Genomic DNA, 6,000 nt, shown 5'->3' on the forward strand with positions numbered 1-6,000 from the left:
TTCTCCTCATCCATTTAAGTCCTTCTGCAGCTTCCCTGCTTCCTCAACCCTACCTGGCCATCCACCTATCCTTGTATCATCCTTAAACTTGGCCACAAAGCCATCAATTCCATCATCCAAATCATTGACATATAACGCAAAAAGAAACGGTCCCAGCACAGACCCCTTTGGAACATCACTGGTCACTGACAGCCCATTGGAAAAGACTCTCTTTATTCCCACTCTTAGCCTCCTCCCAATCAGCCAATGCTCTATCCATGCTAGTATCCTTCCTGTAATACCATGGGCTCTTAATTTGTTATGAAGTCTTGTGTGCGGCAACTTGTCAATGCCCTCTGAAAATCCAAGTACACAATATTCACTGATTTGCCTTTGTCTATCCTGCTTGTTATTTCTGCAAAGAATTCCAACAGATGTGTCAGGCAAGATTTTCTCTTAAGGAAACCCTGGAGACTACGGCCTAAATTATCATCTGCCTTCAAGTACTCCAACGTCTTCCAAACCACTGAGGTCAAACTAACTGGCTTATAATTTAATTTCTTCTGCCTTTCTCCCTTCTTGAAAAGTAGAGTTTTGCAATTTTCCAGCTCTCCGGAACTATGCCAAAATCCATTGATTCTTTAAAGATCATTACTAATGCCTCCACAATTTCTTGCAGCTACCTCTTTCAGAACCCTGGGGTGTATACCATCTGGTCCAGGTGATTCATCTGCCTTTAGACTTTTCGGTTTCCCAGGAAACTTTTCCCTAGTAATAGCAGCTTCACACACTTCTGCCCTCTGATATTCTCTGCCCCCTGACACTCCTGAACTTCTGGCAAACTGCTAGTGTCTTCTACAGTGAAGACTGATACAAAATACTTTTTCAGTTCATTTGCCATTTCCTTGGTCCCCATTACCACCTCTCCATCATCATTTTCCAGCAGTCCAATATCTACCCTTGCCTCTGTTTTACAGTTTATATATCCGAAGAAGCAATTTGTATCTTCTTTAATATTATTGGCTAGTTTACCTTTGTATTTAATCTTTGCTTTCTTTATGACTTTTTTAGATGCCTTCTGTTGGTTTTTGAAAGCTCGCAAATTGCCCAACTTCCCAATTTTTGCTCTATTATATGCTCTCTTTTTGGCTTGTGTGTTGGCTTTGACTTTGCTTGTCAGCCATGGTTGCATCATCCTGACTTTAGAATACTTCTTTGGGATATCTATCCTGCTCCTTCCGAATTGCTCTCAGAAATTTTAGCTGTTGCTGCTCTGCCATCATCCCTCCAGAGTTCCCTTCAAATCAGTTTTGCTGAGCTCCTCCTCTCTCATGCCTCTGTAATTCCATTTACTCGATTGTAATACTGATACTGAATTTAGCTTCTCCTTCTCAAATTTAAAAGGTGAATTTACCATATAATCATTGGACCCTGAGGGTTCCTTTACCTTAAACTCTCTAATCAATTCCAGTTCATTGGACGACATCCAATTCAGAATAGCTGATACTCTAGTGGCTCAACCATGAGGTGTTCTCATAGGCAATCCACAAATTCCTCCTCTTGGGATCCAGCACCAACATGATTTTCCTAATCTACTTCCATATTTAAATCCTCCATGATTATTGTAACATTGTTCTTTTGACATGCATTTTCTATTTCCCATTCTAATTCACAGACCATTTCTTTACTACTGTTTGGAGGTCTGTATATAACCATCAGGGTGTTTTTACCCTTGCAGTTTCTTAGCTCTACCCCCAGTAATTCTACATCATCCAATGCTAGGTCACCTCTTCCAAATGATTTGATTTCATATTTTACCAATAGAGCCGCCTCACCCCTTCTGACTACCTGCCTGTCGTTTTGAAACAATGTGTATCCTTGAATGTTAAGCTCCCAGCTATAATCTTCTTTCAGCTAGGACTCAGTGATGCCTACAATGTCAATCATGCCAATCTAGAACTGTGCTACCTTATTCCATATACAGCTTGCATTCAAATATAACACCTTCCATCCTGTAATCATTGATAGCGCATATAGCTATGACAGTAGAAAAACAGTCACAAAAAGAAATATAGTCCAATTCTCTGAGGGACATGGCCTGAAGATTGATTGTGCATGGATGTTGTTCTCGAGCCATGTTTCTGCAAGAACAAGCCTGCAGCAGTATCTCATCATGCACTAGTGTGGTAACTTGAACTATACACAGCACTCCAGTTGTTTTATAAAATTATAGAGTCATAATATCACAACGAAAGGGAACATACCTGACATCAATCATCAGACACATAGTTGAACTCATCCCATTTAATTCCCCATGTTCTCACTGGGAGCAATTTGCAGTGATCAATTTATTTACTAAATCATAAGTCTTTGTGATGAGGGAGAAAACTGGAGCACCTGGAGGAAACCCATGCAATGCGAGGGAGAGCATACAAACTCCTCATAGATGGGTCAGGACTGAAACCAGGTCTCTGCATTTTCAACATCTCTCCCTGATGTACCAGGACCTCATTGCACGTATTCAAAGTCCGGCTAATGAAAACAAACATGTTTACCCCTCAACCATCAGGCTTTTGAACCAGAGGGATATCTTCACTTAGCTTCATTTGCCCTATCACTTAACTGTTCCCACAACCTATGGACTCACATTCAATGACTTTTCATCACACGTTCCCAATATTTATTGCTTATTTAGTTATTACTATTGTGCTTGTGTTTTTGCTGCTTCTTTATATTTACAGTGAATGGTCACAAGAAAATGAATCTCAGGGCAGTATATAAAGACATATATACTTTGATAATAAATTTACTTTGAACTTTGCACATTGTGGGTGCCTTCTTCCACCACCCTATTATTCCTTGTTTCGATCTCAAGTCACAGTCATTCAACATGGAAACAGACTTTTCAGCCCACTCAGGGCCATTTGGACAAGATCAAAATAAACGCCAAGATCACAATGTTTCTTAATATTCCTTTGGGTCCCACCATTCTTGATTTACAGTACCGTGAAAAAGTCTTAAGGACATATATATATACAGAAGCTAGGGTGCCTAAGACTTTTGTACAGTACTGTAGTAATTTTATGTATTGCACTGTACCGCTGCTGCTGCAAGAAAGCAAATTTGATGACATATATGAATGATAATAAATCTGATTCTGATATGCATCCCTATTGTGGACTAAGGGGGAGAGGGAGGAAGGAGAGGGGAACTATGGTTGGGAAAATGGGGAGGGGGAGGGGAGTGGGAAACACCAGAGAGACATTCTGTAATGATCAATAAACCAATTGTTTAGAATCAAATGACTTTGCCTGGTGTTTCAGGGTTGTGTGTATCTGCACCTGCACCACCACCAAGCCTGTAGTACTCCTCATTGCCACACCCTCACTGTGGAGCGCCACCTTCACCATTCCCGACATCCTTTGCTCCCAAACGCACTCTCTGCTCCACATTGACAAATACAATACTGTCCAGTCCTACTATAATGAAGGGTCTTGGTCCACAACACCGGTTCTTTATTCCTCTTCAGCCTGATCTTCTGAGTTCCTCCAGCATTTTGTGTGTCTTACTCTAGATTTCCAGCAACTGCAGAATCTCTTGTGTTTGTTACGTCCAACCATTATTTGATTTCCCAAAATGCATCACCTCAGACTTAGCAGGCTTAAATTCATCTGCTGTTACTGTACCCAATTTACCCAGCTTATCAATATCATTCTATACCGCAACTAAGACCACATTCTTCACTATCAACAGCACAGCAATTATTATGTCAATTGTAAACTGACTCATCTCCCTCCCACATTCATACCTAAGTCACTTACATCAATAACGAATGGCAAAGACCAGAGTTTTCATCCCTGTGATTGGCCACTGGTCACTGGCTTCCAACCACAGATGTAAACATCTCCATCACTTATTGCTGCTTATCACCGAGCCAATTCTAGATCTAATTTGCCTTCTAATCTTTTGGAATTTCTGTGGGGAATGTTATCAAAGACCTTATTGAAGTCCATGTAGACAAAATATCCAATACTAGAGGGCATGCATTTGAAGTGAGTAGCGATAAGTTCAATGGGACTTGTGAGGCATTGTTTTGCACGGAGAGTTAGTGGGTACTCAGAATGTGATGCCAAGGATGATAATGGAAACAAATATAACAGAGGATTTTAAAAGGCTCTTATACTGGCACATGAATATGCAGAGAATGGAGGGATATAGTTATGGTCTTATGATCTGGACTTCGTGCAGGCAGAAGGGATTGGTCTAATTACTAGCTCTATTAGCTCAGCACAACACCGTGGGCCAAAAAGCCTGTTCTTGTGCTGTACTGTTGTATATTCTAATATGTTTTAGTGATTCTTCATAATCTCAACTAGTTCCAACTAAAGTCCCCAGATGTACGGTTAGTTATTCACATGGGTGTATTTTGGCAGCACAGGCCTGTTATAGTGCTGAATCTCCAAATAAAATTTACAAAAGAAATTCAGACAGAATCTCACACTAAACATCCATGTTGGACCTCTTCAATATGTCCCTGCCTTTCAAGTATAGACTGATGTTGCCCATCAGAATTTTTTCCCTGTAACTTCCCTGCTACATTAGACTAATTGGTCTGTAATAACCTGGCACATCTCTGCTGTTTCACATATCAGTGAATGATTTAAACAATTCTGTTGGGGCCCCAAAAATCCCCTTGCATGCCACCCTGAATAGTCTGGGATACATTTCATTTCCATCTTTATGGCACATGAAAATGTCGGAAAGTGATAGATTTGGTCAATGTGTGCTGTTGAGGGAGTAGATTAATTGTGGCTCAAAGTTCAAAGTAAATTTATTATCAAAGTACATTTGTCATCATATACAACCCTGAGATTCATTTTCTTGTGAGCATACTCAATAATTCCATAATGGAATAATAGCCAGTGTAATGTGGAAAAGACAACAAACTAGGCAAACACAAAAAGAAAACAATATTAATAAAAAAAAACAATAAATATCAAGAACATGAGATAAAGAGTCGTTGAATGTGAAGTTGAGAGTTTATCCCCTTTGGCTCAAGACCCTGATGGTTGAGGGGTAATAACTGTTCCTGAACCTGGTGGTGCGGGTTCTCAGGCTCCTGTACCTTCTTCCTTTTTTTAAATATAATTTTTATAAAATTTTTGAGAATTACATAAAATGAATAGAATAATAGAGTAATGAAAATTAATATTAGCCCTCACCCCTCCCCTTAACCCTTCCCCCCCCACATCCCTGTCTAAAAAAAAAGAAAAAAGAAAAAAAGGAAAGAAAGAAGAAAGAAAGAAAGATTGCCTGGATATCGGAGGATCCCCACATGCTCCATGGAGTTCAAAATAACTTTAGTATATATCTTTATTTTTTTCCCCAAATGACTAATAATTTTATCTTCAAAGGACCTATATATTTAATCCTATCTTTTGTAGATAGGGGTGCCAAATTTTCAAAAATATATCATATTCATTTCTTAAATTATAAGTAATTTTTTCAAGTGGAATGCAGCTATATATTTCATTATTCCAATGGTCCATAGTTAAGTATGAATCTGATTTCCAAGTAACTGCAATAGCTTTTTTGGCTACTGCCATTGCAATTTTTATAAATTTTTTCTGATATTTATTCAATTTAGGTTTTGGTATTATCCCTTCAATATCTCCTAATAAAAATAATATTAGGCTATGTGGAAGTTGTATTTCAATAACTTGTTCCAGTAAAAGTCTTAGATTTATCCAAAAAGGTTGTATTTTAAAACAAGACCAAGTAGGGTGTAAAAAAGTACCGATTTCTTGATTACATCGGAAACATTGGTCAGATAAATTTGGGTTTAATCTATTTATTTTTTGTGGTGTAATATATAATTGATGTAAAAATTGTATTGTACTAATCTAAGTCGGACATTTATTGTATTTGTCATACTATCAAGACATAGTCTTGACCAATTTTTTTCATCAATTTTAATATTCAAATCAGTTTCCCATTTTTGTCTTGACTTATGAATTCCTG

The sequence above is a fragment of the Hypanus sabinus genome, chromosome 4 (assembly GCF_030144855.1).
Source record: "Hypanus sabinus isolate sHypSab1 chromosome 4, sHypSab1.hap1, whole genome shotgun sequence".
NCBI classification, from domain to species: domain Eukaryota; kingdom Metazoa; phylum Chordata; class Chondrichthyes; order Myliobatiformes; family Dasyatidae; genus Hypanus; species Hypanus sabinus.